At 43.9% G+C, this 20390-nt stretch overlaps 1 protein-coding gene across 5 annotated transcripts in view; it reads left to right on the forward strand.

The window, feature by feature from the left end:
• Window positions 1-20390, forward strand: part of CTNND2 (catenin delta 2) — a 1111183-nt gene that overhangs the window by 996425 nt on the left and 94368 nt on the right. The gene's annotated exons all lie outside the window — the stretch shown is intronic.

The following is a 20390-nucleotide window of genomic DNA, read 5'->3' on the forward strand; positions in this document are numbered from 1 at the left end:
TAGTTTAGTATTCAAGAAAGGGAGGATCTTTCATTAATGAAGCATTAAAGAGATCATCCATAAGTCTATCAATTCGACAAATGTTTGCCCATGACCTCGTGTTCCAGGCCTGCTCTATGCCTAGCGTTCAGTCGTGTCCATCTCTTTGTGACCCTATGGAGTGTCGCCTGTAGACAGGCTCCTCTGTCCATGGGTTCTCCAGGCAAGAATACTGGAGTGGGTTGCCATTGCCTCCTCCAGGGGATCTGCCCAACCCAGGAATCGAACCCAGGTCTCCTGCATTGCAGGTGGATTCTTTACTGCTGAGCTACAGGGGAAGCCCTCTAGGCCTCGAGATGTTATCAAAACAGAGAGAAGGCCTTGCCCTTGTGGAGTTTACATTCTTGACAGGGGCAACCAACAAAAGACACATGAATCCCATGGTGTTGTTGAAATGTTCTGTGGGGGAAAGAGGTGCTGGGTCAGGCACGCTGTCACTGGTGAGGTTGCGATCTTTTAAAATTGAGGTGAAATTTATATAACATAAAATTAATCACTTTAAAATATACCTTTTGGATGGCATTTAGTATTTATACAGTGTTGTACAACCATCACCTGTGTCAAGTTCCAAAACATTTTTGTGACCCTGAAGAAAACTCTGTTCATGATAAGTCGCTTGAGTCGTGTCCTTATGCGACCTTATGGACTTGTAGCCCACCAGGCTTCTCTGTCCATGGGATTCTCCAGGCAAGAATTCTGGAGTGGGTTGTCATGCCCTCCTCCAGGGGATCTTCCTGGAGTTCCAAGATGGAACTCATGTCTCTTTTGTCTTCTCCATTGGCAGGTGGGTTCTTTCCCACTAGCGCCACCTGGGAAGCCCCCAAACCCTGTACCCGTTAAGTAGTCACTCCCTATTTCCCCTTCCTCCCATCCCCTGGCAGCCAGCAGTCTGCTTTTTGTTTCTTTGGATTTTCTTATTCTGGATATTTCATGTAAATGGAATCATGTAAGATGTGAGCTTTTGTATCCGGCTTCTTTCATTTAACGTCAGGGATTGTGGGTTTGAGAGGTCAAAGTCAAGGTGACAGCTGTTGCGAAGCTAACAAAGACTTGAAGCCAATGAGATGGGGCTCTGTGGTTCTTTCAGGGGAAGACTATGTAAGCTAGAGGAGCGGCCTCTGCAGACAACCCTCCAGAAGGGGATCTGGGAGCAGGCTGATGGGGGTTCAAGGTCTCTGAGGGCCTGGTGTGCCTGGTGCACAGTGGGGATGGGAGTCCAGGTTGTCCAGATTCAAGAGATGCTCTGGATCCCTCCTCCTGTAACTGGGAGGATGCTCAGGCCAAGGTTGATTGATGCCTGGAGAACTGATGAACCACCAGGACCTGCCCAGGGAGAGAGACAACCTCCCCATAGACCACTGACCTCCTGGGGTGAAAGAGATGACTCCGGCAGGGTGGTTGATCAGTGCAGCATTAAGCCTGGCAAGTTTGAATGCAGGTAGTAGGTATCAGCGGGAATCAGACAGCAGGGAGCTGAACCACGCATCGTGGCAAAGGTTCTGGTTATGCACCCTCAGGGGGTCTGGGGGAAGCAGGTGAGAGTGAGTGAAGAGGGACGACTCCATTCCTGGGGCAGTTGGAATACCAGGCATGGGTTCAGATTTCATACACAGATTATGCAGATTCCTGAGGGTGACATACTAGGCCCTTGGTGATCTGGGAACCAGCCACTTTCCACCCCACAATAGCCATCATATCCTCCAATAAAGATCAAGTGTTTGCAGGTCTCTTTCGGTTTACTGGCTAAGTCATGTCTGACTCTTTGGTGACCCCTTGGGCTGTAGCCCGCCAGGCTCCTTTGTCCATGAGATTTCCTAGGCAAAAATACTGGAGTGGGTTGCTATTTCGTTCTCCAGGGGACCCTGCTGACCCAAGGATCAAACCTGGTGTCCTGCATTGTAGGCAGATTCTTTACTGATTGAGCCACCAGGGAAGCCCTTGTGGGTCTTCTAAGCCACTTATTCATTCACAGGGACCAGGTTTCAAATCTGTGTCTAATAAATGCGGTTATTTGTTATGCTTGCAGTGCATCATCAGGCATGAAATAAGCTCACAACTTGATAGTTATACTTAGTTTGAATTTAAATGTGGGTGGTAGATGTTACGTATTTAAGCTACACCGTTAGCCCCCTGCGTATTTGCTTTCCTTTTCCTTCCTTGTTGGTTTCAGAGGAGCGAGCAGCGGCTTCCAATCACATCCTGGCGCTCCTCTGTAACCTGGAGGAAAAATCAATAGCTAATCACTGCTACTTGGATACGAATACTAGGTGTAGTGCATTTGTGTGTTTTATTTCTTTCCGTGGCTTAAAATATAACAAAGTAGGGAACTATTGATGGGTTTTCTAGCTTCAAGGCGTCTCTTCTCTCCAGGAAGTCGGTTATCTAGAACTGTCTCTGAGGCAGGAACATTTGGAAGTCCATATTGCCCATGTTAAATTAAGCCTCTACTATCAAATGTCACCAGACAGGAAAGGGAGCCAGCCGTTTAAAAATAGGAGTGAAAATATCTCAGTCATAGGCTTTAAAGAATCAATATCTTTTCTCCTTGAGTAAGAAAAGCAGAATTGGACAAAATAGCACACTATTCTCTTCTGTCTGGGAGAAAGGAAACATGACCTTTGCTAACTCTTTTGCTTTAAATATTGTATCAAAGTAATGGGTTTTTATGAGACAATGCTATACAGAACTTTATCTATTGAAAAGAAAGCTGCAGTGACTTTGAACCAAGAACAAAAACAAAATTGAACTTGGACTTTTCTCTATCAGCTTAATCAAAACTTTGGGGTGTGTATGTATGCTAATGCTCTAGTCATGTCTGACACTTCGTGACGCCATGGACTGTAGCCCACCAGGCTGCTCTGTGCATGGGGCTTTCCAGGCAAGAATGCTGGAGCGGGTTGCCATGCCCTCCTCCAGTCTCTTCACGACCCAGGGATCAAACCTGCGTCTCTTACATCTACCTGCATTGTCAGCTGGGTTCTTTACCACCTGCGCCGCCTGGGAAGCCTCAAAGCTTCCGTGACCAGGTATTAAAGATAGTCTGAAAACTCCCAGGTAGATACCTCTGGCATGAATCTCACATCTCTGCCGGCAATAGTCTGTCCACCACGCGCACGGGAGGTCTGACAGGCATCTCAGATACAACGTCTCCAGACCTGAGTTCCTTGTCTTCTCTCCCAAGCCCAGTCCTTCCACAGGCTTCCCCGCAGTGACCTGTCCTTGCAGTGGTCCTTTGATTCTGCACTCTCATACCCAATCCATCAGCAGGTCTGGCTTCCTTCTGAATTTTCCCGGAACCTGACCCTCCATGGCCACTTTCCAGGTCTCATTGCCCCCCACCCCAGGGCCACCATCTACTCTCAAAGGAGCAGCCGGAGTGGTCCTGTCAAAACCTTACTGCGTGTCTTTTCTCCTTTTAAAACCCTGCATCAGCTCCTCGTTTCTCTCAGTGTGAAGGTAAACGTCCTTGTTTGCGCAGCTCTGTACGATCCAGCTCTGTTCCCTCTCCAGCCCCACCTCCTTTCTCACTGGCCGCTGCTTCACGTGGTTCCTTCATGACTTAAGCCACGAGCCTGCCTCAGGGCCCTTGAGCATGCGGCTCCCTGCACCCCATCTCCGCTTCCTTCAGATGTCCATGTGGTTATTCCTCAGCCCCTCAGGTCTTTACTCAAGTGTTATTTTCCCAAAACAACCTTTTCTGGTGCCTCTTCTTAAAACCCTACCCCCTTTTACTGCTTTATCAATCTTCACGGCACTAATCACCCTCTGACATGGAACATATTATTTATTTATCTTGTTTCTTGTCCATCTCCCTGCACTGGAATGTCACCTACTGAGAAGAGGAGGTTCCATCTTTTGTGTTTACTGATGTAGATCATGTACCTAGAACACTACCTGACCCATACCAGGGATTCATCAATATTTGCTGAATGAATAACTGAATTATTAATGATTTTTTCCTGTCTGGCCGTCATGTTATAGTGAACTGCAAATCAGCAAAACTTGAAGTAAGCAAAAAAATATATATTAAATAAAGAAAAAGATTTTATATTAATAAAGAAAATCATCCAAAAATCAGTTCATTGTCTACTAAAGTTTGCTAGATGTATACAGACACTCATAATTTCAGAAGGAATCCAGTTGTTTCCATCATGGGGGTCCAGTTTGAATTACATCTCTTCTTAGATTGTTCTTTTAATTAAGGGTGGAGGGAGGGACAGCTACCATAACTCTGGTTAAGAAATGGTTCATCTTCCTTGGACTCCATGATACGAAAAAGTTCAAATAAACTATTGAACAATAATTACTCTACCCCATAAGCTCTATGAGGATCTGATAGAATAAATTCCACTTGATTGTGGTGTATGATCCTTTTAATGTGTTGTCAGATTTTGTTTGCTAATATTTTGCTGAGGATTTTTGCATCTATGTTCATGAGTGATATTGGTGTATAATTTTCCTTTTTTTGTGGTATCTTTGGTTTTGGTAGCAGAGTGATGGTGGCCTCATAGAATGACTTTGGAAGTATTCTTTCCTCTGCAAGTTTTCAGATTTTGAGAAGGATAGATGTCAGCTCTTCTCTAAATGGTTGATAGAATTTGCCTGTGAAACCATCTGGTCCTGGGCTTTTGTTTGTTGGGAATTTTTAAATCACAGATTCAATTTCAGCACTTGTGATGCTCTGTTCATATTTTCTGTTTCTTCCTGGTTCAATTTTAGGAGACTGTACCTTTTTAGAATTTTAGAATTTGTAGGTTGTACCTTTTTAGAATTTGTCCGTTTCTTCCAAGTTGTTCATTTTATTGGCATATAGTTGTTGTCATTCAGTTCCTAAGTCGTGTCTGACTCTTTGTGACTCCATGGACTGCACCACGCCAGGCTTTCCTGTCCTTAACTGGCTCCTGGAGTTTTCTCAATATCCTGTCCATTGAGTTGATGATGTCATCCAACCATCTCATCCTCTGTCGCCCCCTTCTCCTCCTGCCCTCAGTCTTTCCCAGTATCAGGGTCTTTTCCAGTGGGTTGGCTCTTTGCTTCAGGTAGCCCAAGTATTGGAGCTTCAGCTTCAATATTAGTCCTTCCAGTGAATATTCAGAGTTGATTTCCTTTAGGATTGATTGATTTGATCTCCTTGCTGTCCAAGGGACTCTTGTAGTAAATAATCTCTTATGATCTTTTGTATTTCTGTGATGTCCATTTTAACTTCTTTTTCATTTGTAATTTTATTGATTTGAGTCCTCTCCTTTTTTTTCTTGATAAGTCTGGCTGAAGGTTTATCAATTTTATCTTTTCAAATATCAGCTTTTAGTTTCATTGATCTCTTCTATTGTTTTCTTCATCTCTATGCCATTTATTTCTGCGCTGATCTTTGTGATTTCTTCTGCCAGGTTTGTGTTTTATTTATTCTTTCTCTAGTTGCTTAATGTGTAAGATTAGGTTGTTTATTTGTGATTTTTCTGATTTCCTAAGGTAAGGTAGTATTACTATCCACTTCCCTCTTAGAACTGCTTTTGCTGCATCCCGTGGGTTTTGGAGTTTTGTGCTTTCATTTTCATTTGTCTCCAGGTATTTTTTATTTCCTATTTGGTTTCTTCTAAAAAAATGATTTTTTAAAAAAGATAGTACTAAAAAGAGTGTCACATCTTCGGCCTCTCCCTGTCTTCCCATTCAGGCTGTGTCCATGGCTCTGTGGATGTCTCTGCCATCAGGTGATAAGTAGGCTGCGGGGAGATATTTGTGTTCTTCTGAATGATGCAGTGCTGTGGTCCAGGTGACTGCACATCCACCCACTTCTTTGCAGCCTTCCAAAAATGTTAATCATCCTCCTGTGTAAAGCGTTGTTTCATCATTCAGAAAGGGTTTCTTTTTCATGGTGATAATTAGCTTTGACAAAAAGAACAAACAGTACTGTCCTGCTCTAGCACGTTTACCAAAATGCCAACATTTCAGCACGTTAACAGTTCCTGATGAAGACGGCAGGTGTTTCTTCTGCCATCAAGTGAACAAGCAAACCTCTAACAAAACGCAAAGCTTTTCACATATGAACACTAGATAGGAAAGATACTGGGGTGGTATCACCAACTGCCTCTTATCTCTAACCACTCTTTCTGATAAATTCTTCATCCAGACCAGCCTTTGTACCATTGTCCCTGCTTATAAGGCTTTCCCTGAGCAGTTCCCTTCCCTGGCCTGTGCTTTCATCTCTGTGCATTTCCCCCCCTCCCCCCCACACACACCCCCCAGTCATCACTCAGAGCCCCAATGAAGGGAGAAATAGGGGGTAACCAAGGATGGTTGGATGGCATCAGCAACTCAATGGATATGAGTTTGTGCAAGCTTCGGAAGATGGTGAAGGACAGGGAAGCCTGGCGTGCTGCAGTCCGTGGTGTCGCAAAGAGTCGGACACGACTGAGCGACTGAACAACAGCAGAGCCACCGGGGAAGCAGATTTCCATTATATAATTTTATTTTTGTGCTGTCTTTCACATTTTCTGCATTGCATTGCATCTCCTCCCAATGAGATAATAAGCAGGAGTCAGCTACCATATTTATTTCTATGTCCTTCCATGCCTAGCCCTTGTTGTGCTCAGTACATATTTGCTAAACTAATTCTCTGGTGGGTGAATAACATGGGTTATTTATTCTGGAGAGCAGATCTAGAGGAGGTTTGGGGAATCCCACATAGAGAGAGGGCAGGGAAGAGGATGCTCTTTTCACAGCATCCAAGGAAGAGAGGAAAAAGACGGTCAGATGCTGCCAGAAATCCTGGACTCAAGTCAAAGTCATTCTGTTGCCACTTTGGAAGAGGCTTGGGTTGGGTGGGAAATAGCAATGCTTTCTGCGTGTGCCCTGACAGTTCCTAAAGGCTGGAAGAACCGCTACACCGCTACAGGTGGTATTGGCAGAGCTCACAGGGCACACTCCCTTTGCTTCCCTGGGAGATGGCTGCCAGCCACCCTTTCAGGCAGGCGAGCCAGGCTGAAATGCTGGGAGTATCTTCCTGGCTGCTTCACTCCCCTCCTTGGACTGAAGAGAGGGACCTTCGCTGCTGTGTGAACCTGGCCCTTCCTTCCCCAGCTCATCTCAGTCCTGTAGTCACGTCCTCTCTGCCCTGCACAATCCTTTCCCTGTGCTCTGTCATCCTCTGGAGATCGGCTCACCACATTTGGAATCATAGACGGATGCCTCCATACAATCATATGATCTGATGCATTCTTGACATCGGGCCAACCATCTTTTCACCTTAGCAACTGTCTGAGCTTCTTCTATCCAACACCTTCTCAACCCGATCCAGCCTCAAAGGGAGCACCAGACTCCGACTCTTGCCGGCATCAGGAAGGGCTATTTCCCAAGGAAGTCTGCTGGCTCCCAAACACTTCTGTCCCCCAAGAGAGACGGAGGAGAAGAGACCCCCAAATCTCCAGGGTCACGTAGCAGTGCACATGACACACTTTCCTACACTCACGAAATCACGAACAAAATAAAGGGAGTTTCTTGCCCAGGAATTAAGTATTATTGAAGCATCAAATCTACTGCTATTTCCCTCCCCCCTCAAGGCTGTCTGATCATCCCTTTCATTCATTTTAGGGAGGGCATTCCCTTCCTAGCTTTTTTTCTTGCCCTAATCTATTTGAAATACTAAGATAAAAGATTTTATCTCACCACTCTGATGATTCTTTGTAGACAGTGGTTGCTGATTATATTTGAAGGGCACCATAAAAATGTTGTCTTTAAGTGGAAATGAAGACAGAATAAAGAAAATGGTAATGTTGATGGAATGAGAATCACCCCTTCCCCTCAACCGCTGCCCTTGTGTCAGATCTCTACTTGGTGAGCAATGTCTTCTTTTTGGAGACATGGGAGGGGAAGAGGGTGGGGGGACCTTCATTGTATACAAGCTGCCCTAAATGTTGTGCTGCTTTGTAAACATTCTCTTTTATTTAATGATCTCACAGCTGAAATTTCAAGGTGTATACCCACGGAATTCTAGACTTGGTAGCACTGATCTTCACCAGGTAGTCCAGTGGTAGGGAATCCGCCTGTCAGCGCAGGAGACATGGGTTCGATCCCTGGGTCAGGAAGATCCCCTGGAGAAAGAAATGGCAACCCATTCCAGTATTCTTGCCTGGAGAATCCCATTGACAGAGGAACCTGGGGGCTACAGTCCATGGGGTCGCAAAGAGTCAGACGTGACTGAAGAGACAGCAGGCAGCACAATCTTCCTCCATACTTTGGGATATATTTTACCCAGTACTTGAATCATGAGGACATGTTGGTGGTAGTTGCTCAGTCGTGTCCTCTCTTTGCGACCACATGGACTGTAAGCTGCTGGGCTCCTCTGTCCATGGGATTCTCCAGGCAAGAATACTGGAGTGGATTGCCATTCCCTTCACCAGGGGATCTTCCCGACCAGGATAGATACCTAAGTCTGTGCTCCATCTCCATGAAGCTGCATTCCAGATGCTGCTTAGGAGATCATGCCTCAGAGTTTGTCTAAATTCTTTGGCCAACTCATTGGAAAACACCCTCAAGCTAGGAGACACTGAGGGCAGGAGAAGTGGGCAATAAAGCATGAGATGGTTGGATGGCATCACCGACTCAATGGCATGAGTTTGAGCAAACTCTGGGAGATGTGAAGGACAGGGAAGCCTGGCATACTGCAGTCCATAGGGTCACAAGGAGCCAGACACAACTTAGCAACTGAACAGCAGTAGGAATGAAACACGTCCTGGTCTTCATCCTCTGTGTATTCAGAGTATCACGGTGTACTCATAGCGTCTCCTAGGGCTCTTAAAAGGTATGGCACTACCTTTTAAGTACACACATGTGTGTGCTTTATTACTTTCTCATCTCATGCCATGTAGTGGCTTCCATGTAGCAGAACCCCCTGGGATGTGGGTATTTGCTCCTGGAGGGCAGACCTTTCACAGGCCACTCACCACAGCCTCATGGGCACCTTCTTTACCTGCGTTCCCAACCCTGGGAATCCCACCTGTGCCCAGGGAAAGACTCGAGTCTCTGGAAACCTCAGTGCAACCTGGGAGGCAGTGTGTTATTCTTATCACTGGGAAATGTGTAAGCTTTACTTTATTAAGTAGGTTTGAGGACATTTTTAGAGGCATACCTTCTCTGCGTTTCAAAACATGTTTCTTCAGACCCTGGCAGATGTTGTTTTAATTAAAACACATGTAATTTCAATTAGTATTTTTAAAAGAAGCCCACTTTCCCAGACAAGGTCCTTCTTCAGAGCACCCTTTGCTGACTCATTTTTAATAACTTGATTTCTGGAGCCAAGTTCTAGCAGCCAGAGAGCTGTGTGCTTTGGCCAAAACTTGGTATCTTCAGATTAAGCGCCTGTGTTAGAGCCCTCATCTCCCAAACCCCAGAGCCTAATCTCATGAATGCTGCCTCCCTTTCCAGCAAAGACTTGGGTTCTTTGTTAATTAACTTCAGACACCTGTTGGGGAATTTTGGCGGCTGTGTCTGGCAGATAAGAATTCCTTGGAAGGGCAAATGGTAAATAAATTGAAGAGCCAATGATTATTTTATTAAACAAGACTTAACGATTGGCCCCTTGGAAATATTCCCATGTGGGGAAAAGGCAAAACTGACTGAGCAATTTGCAGTTGATTCAGACTTCAGGACCTCTGCCTAAAGACCTCAAAGAAAAGAAAAAAAAAAAGAAACCTAACCTTACTTGGACCATTTCAGTATTTATTTTAATGCCAAACAGTTTCAGAAGAAAAACTTTGGAGGAGAGCATGCATTAGAAATGAAATGCCTCTCCCAAATACCCCAATTCTTGAGAAATAGAAAAGAGGATTTTAACAGAATCCTGTTTTTAAGTTGTATTCCTTCTGCATGTTAACTGCTATCTTTTCCCCTTACCAGAAGTGGGTGGGTGGGTGGGTGGGTGCATTTCATCATGTGGAAATAAGTTGTTATTTTTATTCAGGAATACTAAAAATAATAGATTAGAAAGTGCTTTAAAAGTTTGAAAACGAATACTCTTTTAGCCATTCTGCCTTGTGTCTGATTGTATTCGGTATCCTGGATCTCGAGGAACTGCCGAGCAGACAAAGACACATGTAACAGGGGGAGGGTGTGTGCATAGACCATACATTGAATGGACCAGTGGTTCTGACCCGGAGGACACACGAGGCAGTGAGATGAGGAGGAGGCAGGCGCTGTAGAGAGGTGAGGCGTCCAGGCCAGGAAAAAGGACAGAAGCGAGCCCCAGAAGAGGCCAGGGACCCAGAAGGCGATAACCGATTGGAGGGGCAGCTCCCCCAGCACCTGGGCATCCAGGCCAGGAGCTATAGATTTTGCCACTTGAGAAAAAGCAGGCTTTTTCTTGAGATGCTTTGAGAAGAGAAAGCCCTTCTGCCAGACTGGGATCAAAGAGCAAGAGAATCAGGCAGTTCCCAGAAGTCTCTCCTCAAAAAGTCCTAAGAGTTCTTTCAAAACGCTTAGTTGCAATTTAGAGATTCCTTCACTTAGAACCAAGAAAGTTAATGAAAATTTACCGTGTCTGAGACACACTCATTTTTTCAAACTTAAAATGAAATTCCCTGTTCAATTTTGCATACGATAACGTCTTTGAACAATGTCAGGTAAAATAGCAGCTTTGGCGTGAAATGATAAAAGACAAACGACTTGTTTCTGAAAACATGTAATATCCTTTGAATCCCACATTTTCTCATCCTGAGTATTTAATGTGGGCAACTGAACTTGAGACAGTACAGACCTGGCTGGTGCAGGCATATAGTAATGTACAAGGTGTTGATTTCATTAGGAGTCACTACTATCCCAGCATCAACCTTAGAGGGTATTCAAGGTAAATTAAAGGGTAAGAAATTCCCACGGTCCTCATTTGCAGACTTGAACAGTTTAATTTGCTCATCAGAGTCACAGCTATGAAATGGCACGTGGTATTAAACTTTTTAACTGAATATTAACTTCATAGACTAATAGTGCCTGGTGTTTCTGTGAGTCAGGTTCCTTATAAGTGACCTTGTTACTCTTTTCTTTTGGGGGGAGGCAAGGGGGTTACTTTTTAAAAATTGAAGGATAGTTGATTTACAATATTGTGTTAGTTTCAGGTATGCAACAAAGTGATTCAGTTATACATTTTTTCAGACTCTTTTTCTATTTTAAGTTATTATATTGAATATAGTTTCCTGTGCTACACAGGAGGACCTTGTTGGTTATATATTTTATATGGTAGTGTGTATCGGTTTATCCCATATTAGTGATTTATCCCTCCTCCACCCTCCCTATTGGTAACCATAGGTTGTTTTCTATATCTTGAGTCTATTTCTGTTTTATAAATAAAGTCACTTCTATTATATCTTAGATTCCTCATGTAAGTGATACTATATAGTATTTGTCTGATTGACTTCATTTAGCACAATAGTTTCTAGGTCCATCCACGGTGATGCAGATTCTTTTTTATGACCAAGTGATATTCCACTGTATATGCGTACCACATCTTCTGTATCACTCATCTCTCTGTGGACACAGGTTGCTTCCGTGCCCTGGCATGTAAATACTGCTATAATGAACCCTGGGGTGCATGTGTCTTTTCAGATTAGAGTTTTCATCTTTTGAGGGGTTTATGCCCAAGAATGGGATTACAGGAGCATATCATAGCTCTATGTTTAGTCTTTGGAGGCACCTCCACAGTTTACATTCCCACCAATAGTGTAAGAGGGTTCCCCTTTCTCCTCACCCTCTCCAGCATTTATTATTTGTAGAGCTTTTGATAACCACTATTCTTTTTGAGGAGTTAATATTGTGAATTATTATTCTTAATGCTTAGAGTGGGAAGATTAACCTGTCATATTCTCCTGAAAGGGCTTCCCAGGTGGTTCAGTGGCAAAGAATCTGCCTGCCAGTGCAGGAGACAAGAGTTCGATCCCTAGATCAGGAAGATCCCCTGGAGAAGGCAATGGCAGCCCACTCCAGTATTCTTGCCTGGAGAATCCCATGGACAGAGAAACCAGGTGGGCTACAGTCCATGGAGTCACAAAAGAGTCAGACACAACTTAGGAATTAAAACAACAACAGTTCTGACTGGTGTGAGGTGACACCCCATTGTGGTTTTGATTTTTATTTCTCTAATAATTAGTGATGTTGAGCATCGTTTCCTGTGCCTGTTGGCCATCTGTATGTCTTCTTTGGAGAAACATCTATTTAGCCACCTTGTCACTCTTAAAATGTTACAATAGAGGGTGTGTGTAAGAGATTACCCACAGGCTCTCTCACCAGCAAATCATTTTGGACCACGGGGTCTCCTGCAGGGAACAATGTCTCAACTCACTTCCTCAGACCACAGCTCCCCACGCTGTGTACCACAAATGGGTCACAGACTGTACTGAACCTTGGATGTGCTTAGGCCTCAGGAAGGTCTGAGAAGCAAACACGTAGATCTGTAGCCCCCAGCAGCAGGGCTCAGCTCTGACCCCAGGATGCGTTAGCATTTTCTGCATGCTGAGGAAACAGTTTAGAAATTCTGTCCGATACAAGCCTCCCACCTGCACAGCCCAACGTGAGACACCTGCTTTCTGTCATTCTATCTGAAACTCAGAAGTTTGAACTTTCAGCTCATCCTCCCCTTTGCTCCTCATTCTAACCCAAACCCTAGTTTTGTATTTGCCCTCATTCTTCCAGAAATGGAAAATGAACAGAAATGGATACTCTTGGGGGATTGGCGGGGGGGCTTTCTTTTCTTTATCCTTAGGAAACCCATCAGGATGTCTTGTTGATACTTCTTCAGGGAGTTTTTTTAAATTCATTTCCCTTCATATGTACTTCCCCTTTCAGTTTCAGCCTGCAGCATGGTGAATCCAGGACATGCCCATGGTCTCTTGCCTGGATCACTATGTCGCTCTCACCCTTTCTGAGTTCCCACCATCAAATCACAGCTGCCACCTTAATCTTTGTAAAGTCCTCCAGTAAAGGAATATTCAGTGTTTCCGTGATATGAATGACACAAAGTGAACTCTGCTGCCTGATTTTATTTTTCAATAAAGCAGTTTGTATTAAGGCTCCTCCAAGAGTCTCCATACTTCCTAGTCTGGACATGTCTCTCTTAATCTTACTCAAACCTCCAAAGCATGTGAAATACTCATATGTCATGGTTTCTAAGAGAAAACTTTCCTAATTTTCTTCCTTTCTTTTCCTTTGGCTTTTTCTCCTCTACTCTACTTCAAGGCTCTGTTCTGGGTCAATCTTCTGTAAAGCTTATCGTATCAGTTCTTTATTTCTTAAATTGTATTTTCCAGTTCTAGAATTTCCATGTGGTTCTTTCTTATAGTTTCCATTTCTCTGCGGAATTTATTTGTTTTTGTTTTGTGGATGCATGTTGTCCATTTCCCCACTCGATACTTAGCATTTGTATAGTATTAAAACTCCTTGTCTGTTATTCTGCTATCTGGGTTGTTTGTGGATTTGCCTGTATTGACTATCCTTTCTCTTAACTTTCATATTTTCCTGCTCCTTTGCATGTCTTGTTATTTCTTATTTATGCTAGATATTGTGTCTTAAAATAGTAGCTGCTGCTGCTGCTAAGTGGCTTCAGTCGTGTCCGACTCTGTGAGACCCCATAGACGGCAGCCCACCAGGCTCCCCCATCCCTGGGATTCTCCAGGCAAGAACACTGGAGTGGGTTGCCATTTCCTTCTCCAATGCATGAAAGTGAAAAGTTAAAGTGAAGTCGCTCAGTCATACCCCACCAAAGCACCCCATTACTTCTACTGGTCTGCTAAGGTGGAGGGCTGAGTTAATCTAGTTAATCTAATGTGTATTTTAACCGTACCTGGGTTTTAGTTAAATTCAGCTTTTAGCACCGCGTTCAAATGTTTCAAGAGCATGATCAGTATTTAAGCACCAGTTAGTTGGTTTTAGAAGCGGAGCACACACACATTCTGAATATTCTTCTGTGCATCACAGCCCAATCGTGCGTTTCTCAGTCAGAGGAGGTATCTGGATCTCTGCACTGTCTACACTTTTCAGACCTGAAGCAATTTTACCCTCACAGTGTGTATCCAACCCCAGTGCTTGTGGTTCCTCAGTCCACAGCCATCCTCCCAGCCGGGCTCTCTCCCCACTGTCCCTGCTCTTACCCTTCTCTTTCCACATGAGCTTTTCTGCCCCCAGTTCCCACAGTTGCCCTTTCAACACCTCCCTTTGATCCAGTCCTTACCCATCCTCTAAGACAAATTCAGGTTCCACCCCCTTTTATTTCCCTTTTTTTTTTAAAAAAAAATTATTTTAATTGGAGGCTAATTACTTTACAGTATTGTGGTGGTTTTTGCCATACATGGACATGAATCAGTCACAGATGTACATGTGTTCCCCATCCCGAACGCCCCTCCCACTTCCCTCCCCACCCCATCCCCCTGAGTTGTCCCAGAGCACCAGCTTTGAGTGCCCTGCTCCGTGCATCAAACTTGCACCGGTCATCTATTCTACATATGGTAGCATACATGTTTCAGTGCTATTCTCTCAAATCAGCCCGCCCTCCCCATCTCCCACAGAGTCCAGAAGTCTGTTCTTTACATCGGTGTCTCTTTTGCTGCCTTGCATACAAAGTGAAGTAAGCCAGAAAGAGAAACACCAATACAGTATATTAACGCATATATATGGAATTTAGAAAGACAGAAATGGCGGATCCTATATGCAAGGTTCCACCCCTTTTACAAAGCTTCCTTGAGAACCCTGTGTTTAGTTTTGTGCTCTCTATGTGTTGATCAACATATTCCCCTAAATTTAGCACATAAGGAATATTGGGTACAAGACCCATACGAGCACACAGTGCTTCGGATGCAGTAGTATCATCTCACCCAAGCTGATAGCTCTTTAGGAACAGGAGAAAAAGTCTTTCTCTGTTTTCTTTCTTTCTTTTTTTTTTTTTTTGCTTCTTTTGAAAGTCCTCACAATGCCTCGAATTCTGTGAATGTGATCACAGCCACAGAGAGGTGTCGCATCATTCTGCTAGAAATGAGCTCCAGGGGAGCCGGGGGAGACACTTACTTATTTGCTGCTGAAAACCCCAGAACAGGGCTGTTCCAACATCTAGCAGATACTTAGGAGGTTTCATTTGAATGCACAATAGATTGAAGTCATAATATTGTGGTTTCAATACCTAAATTCCCATTGTTATTTGTCGATTTACCTGATTATTCAATATTGGTTTGCAGTGATAACCTATAGCATAACATCTTTGACAAATGAGACCTACAAGTAAGTAAGTAAGTGGAGAAGGAAATGGTAACCCACTCCAGCATTCTTGCCTGGAGAATCCCATAGACAGAGCAGCGTGGCGGGCTCCAGTCCATGGAGTCGCAAAGAGCTGGACATGACTGAGGAACTAACACTTACTTACTTAGCAACTCTCTTTCCTCACCTTGAACACAGCAGCAACACTACATTCCTAAATCTAGAGCTCCAAGCCTTATTTTTGCTATGTGAACCAAAGCAGAGGAAAAACACTTTTTCAGACTGATTCTTTGGTTGCAGTTGTATCCTGGAGTCACCCAAGCCCACCCCCAGAGACGTTCAGTTATTAGCACTTATTTTTAAGCTTCCTGGGGGGTTGTAATATCTAGCCAGGGTTGAGAACTACTGCTTGAAAGCTCCGTAAGACCCGTCAGAAATAAAAACAGCCTGCTAATCTGGAAAACTGTCTTCTCCTAATTTTGAAATGTTTCATAATGACTGCGGTCTAAACCTGAAGCCATTATCCCCTGAGTATTTTTCTCTGAGACATTCTCTTTCTTTGATTGCAAGAGACACAGACGTTTTTTTTTCAACAATGATTCTGATTCAAGCTTCCTCCTTACATTATTGGATGTAATGATAATGACTTTGAAATAGCTGATTTCAGTTAACATTGCCACTAAGGCGATTGATAGCTGGAGTCAAAACAAAGCATGAATTCTTGCAAATACATAGGCTTCCCAGGTGGAGCTAGTGGTAAAGAACCTGCCTGCAGGAGACCTAAGAGATGTGGGTTCGATCCCCGGGTCAGGAAGATTCCCTAGAGGAGGAAATGGCAACCTACACCAGTATTCTTGCCTGGATAATCCCATGGACACAGGATCCTGGCGAGCTACAATCCATGGGATCAAAAAGAGTTGGACAGACTGAAGTGACTTAGCACAACACATCAGCTATTTGTTGTTAGATAATCTTTCATAACATACATGTAGTTAAACAAGTCATGAGTCTCTTCAGTTTGACAAAGGATTCTAACTTAACTTTTCCATTTAATAAAGCCCCTTATGACGAAAGACTAATTGAATCATGAGGATGAGTGTAAAGAGCTGTTAAAAACATCAAATTCAAGTGTAAGGCTGACAATAGAGCTCAGGACTGAGAAGACTACAAGGACTGTCTCGGTTTTTCTGATGGTGGTAGGGTGTCCCCTTGGGACCGCCCTTTCCCACTCAGGGTGTCTGAGTTCTCCATCATTTGGGAAGCCTGCAAGTGTTGAAGGAAAAAAATGACCGCAGGGTACCAATGAGCAAGCAAAGAACAATAAATAGAAAATATACAAATTAATACTTTGAGATATAATCCTGCCTCAAAAGCATCCTTCAAAAAATGAGCATTACCTTTCTTGAGAGCTGCTGTTTCCTGAGCTGAAGCTATTTATCACTTCCCAAATATACTCTCCTTGGCTGCTACCTTATATCTCTGCCTGATGATTTATTAAAATGTGTTTTCTTTGATATGCAGAGGTGATGCTAGGCAATGTGTGCTTTAAGTTGCTTTCAAATCTGAGGTCTCTGGGGTTCAGTGTGAAGGCTGCATCAGCTAAGGGGAGAAGCTAATGGCTTCCCTTGAGGATGCCACCTTTGACCTTGATTTCTTGGCAGGATGCTAATCTACTGAACTAAGGAATGTTGGGCAATAGGGAGACCAGGGAGCAACTCCATTGGCTTCATTGCACACTCCTCATTTGACCTGATGCTGTATATCCTAGTGTTACACAGACCTTCCTCTGTGACACCTCACTTACTCACTCCAAGAAACAATACTGCTCCCTTCTCACCAGTTCTCCCTACTTTCCCAGGCTGGGGGAGAAGAGGTAGGAGATACAAAGAGGTGGGGTGGGTGATAAATATTGACAAAGATAATTCTTGAATGAAGGTACAGCGTATTGTTTCTGAAGCATCATTATAGAGGGAAGTAGAGGAATTGTTCAGTTCCCTATTTTCCATGATGCAAAGGACCACAACTAAACTAAAAACATTTGAATTAGAAAGCAGAGCACCTCTCTGGGTCAACATTTTAAAAGGTAAGCAAGTGACTGTGCTATGCTACTCAGTTGGATAGTAATGATCTGTGAGCAACAGACAATGAATGCCAGTATTCCATAATTAAGTACAATTTGCAAGGAAGCCCATCTTAAAAGGATAAGTGACCTCCTATGTGTAAACAGGATTGCATCCATGGTAATTAGACACAAATGGGAAGGACAGACTGGCTGAGTCAGGCTTTGTCTTCTTCCCATGTCTGCTTAAGGCAGCATGTCCAGCCACCCTGCTTTTCATCTTCCCAGCTGGCTCTCAGAGTCACCCCCAACCAGCTGAGCAGGTGGGCCCTGGGCAGGATGGAGCAGAGGATTTAGGGATTTGGAGTGAGCGTGATCCTTGGAGAGCAATATCAGGGAGGAAAACCAAAACCACAGATGAGAGACAATACCACAGTTGTTACTTACAGCAACAACCACAGCTCTGACCCAGGCTTCATCTTCGAACCACCCGCTCCTGCTTCTGGAAGGAAGCTGAGGGCCTGGCTTCCACTGGATACAGAATAAGCAAATGGTAGCTGCCTAGAATACCAGTTAGTCTAACCACACAAACAAATCAGTGAGTCCAGCTTTGGTATCTTCTTTGGGAAAATGTCTGTTTAGACCATTTTTAAGCAGAATGGACTCAGGGAATGTTTGCCACTCAGGAGCAGGGAGGGGCTTGACTTTGTCCAGTGAGGTAAGGGAGGCTGTGAACATGAATATGGGTGGGTTTTCAAGCAGATCAGGTTTATTGGAAGAATGCATAGGGAAGCCAAGGATCTGAAAAATGGAGTCCCTGGAAATCTCAAGCCCTGCGTTCCCTCAGAGAATCTTCACGAAGTCCCCAGGCATGTAGGACCCAGTTTGGAGACCTCTGTCGCAGGGTAGCCTGACCCTGGCGGACTCGAGATATGACCTTCCCATTGCTCCCACCTGGCCAGTGGTGGATGCTAGGAGAATGTGCTTCTCTGATGGATTTGCTGTGTTTTGACAAGCTGTTTCCTCACACTCCATTTTTGAGCTGCGGTTCCCTAGGGGGAGCTTTACCACATAGAGAAAAGCAGCCAACTGCATGCTGAGAAACACCAGGCAAGATTTAAGGATTACATTTGAAGCTAATTAAGACTACAGTATGAATTTTATGCTCAATCATAATTTCTTATCTACATAGAAAGTATCATTATTGAGACAATAAGCAGAGTATTTGAAACTTCCTGGAGACTAATTAAATAGAAAGAAGTCTGGCTCTCAGACTGGAAGCTCCACAATTCAGTCCTCATACCATAAATGTCTGATGTGATGGTTTAATACAGTTGCCAAGATATTGTACTAAGAAATAGCTGGATGCTTCAAGGGGTGAGCATAATTCTCTCCTTGTCTGCTGACTTTGGAAATGTGGAATTACTTATCTCCTCATTCATCATTTGGCCAATATTTATCATGGCATCAAGCCCATCGGTCCCATCACTTCATGGCAAATAGATGGGAAAAAAGTGGAAACAGTGACAGATTTTCTTTTCTTGGGCTCCAAAATCACTAAGGATGGTGACTGCAGCCATGAAATTAAGACACTCACTCCTTGGAAGGAAAGCTATGACAAACCTAGACAGCATATTAAAAAGCAGAAACATTACTTTGCCAAGAAAGGCCCATCTAGTCAAAGCTATGATTTTTCCAGTAGTCTTGTATGGATGTGAGAGTTGGACATAAAGAAGGCTGAGTGCTGAAGAAATGATGCTTTTGAACTGTGGTGTTGGAGAAGACTCTTGAGAGTCCTTTGGACTGCAAGAAGATCCAACCAGGCAATTCTACAGGAAATCAACCCTGAATATTCATTGGAAGGACTGATGCTGAAGCTGAAGCTCCCATACTTTGGCCACCTGATGTGAAGAGCAGACTCACTGGAAAAGAACCTGATGCTGGGAAAGATTGAAGGCAAAAGGAGAAGGTTGCGGCAAAAGATGAGATGATTAGACGGCATCTCTGACTTAATGGACATGAGTTTGAACAAGCTCAGAGAGAGAGTGAAGGACATGGAAGCCTGGCATACTTTAGCCCATGGGGTTGCAAAGAGTCCGTCTCGACTTAGTGACTGAACAACAACAACAAATTGTGTGCCTACTATGTGCTCATTCCAGTAGAGCATCAAAGTTCCTGCCTCCTGGACTGTATGGTCCAAGAATGCAAACAGTTACAAAAGGAAGCAAACAGTATTCACCTTCCGCATTGTATATGACCAAAATAGTTTACAGGATTAGAGTGTAACAAGGAGAGGAGACTGTTGAGTGAGTGGTCAGGAAAGGCCTCTACCAGGTGACACCCAAGCAAATCCCCAGTGATGGACAAGAGCCAGATGTTAAACTATCTGGAGAAAGAGTTTTCTGGGCAAAAGAAGTAGCAGAACAAAAACTGTGCTGCAGAAGGGAGCTTGACATGTGCCTAAGGTGGTGAGAAGGTCAGTGTTTTACAGACAGTAAATGAGGCAGGAGCAGTTGGAGGTGGTGATGGTGAGTGAAAATAAACCTTTAAGCCTGGAGAGGGTACCTGAAGATTTTTGGCTGTACGAACATGATGAGATTTATGGTCCTTGAAGTCCTCTCTGGTTGACGGTCAGAGACCAGACTGTCGGAAAGCAAGAAGGTCAGTGAGGACTTGACCTCAGTCTGGGAAGGAGATCATGGTATCATGTTCCAGAGCTGCAACAAAGGGGGAGGAGCCAGCAGGCCTCAATGAATGGGATGCAAAGCACTATAGATAGGAAAAGGAAACTGGACACAATAGAATCAGGAGTTTTGTTCAGGGCTAAAAGTTTGAAATGTCTGTTAGATACAAAAGAGGAAATGCCTGGTAGAAAATGGGAGAGATCAGTTATGATACTCATAGCTGATATATTCATAAGTGTATCATCAGTGGGGGAAAAAAAGATATTTAAAGTCATGGTCCAATTATTTTAATTCCCTAAATGCAGAAGCAGCTACAGGAAGCCTAATCCAAAAATAAAATGCCAAGCCACAGGTGGACAGGCATTTCTTGGCTCATTAACTAAAGA

This window comes from Bos indicus, chromosome 20 (genome assembly GCF_029378745.1).
Source record: "Bos indicus isolate NIAB-ARS_2022 breed Sahiwal x Tharparkar chromosome 20, NIAB-ARS_B.indTharparkar_mat_pri_1.0, whole genome shotgun sequence".
NCBI classification, from domain to species: domain Eukaryota; kingdom Metazoa; phylum Chordata; class Mammalia; order Artiodactyla; family Bovidae; genus Bos; species Bos indicus.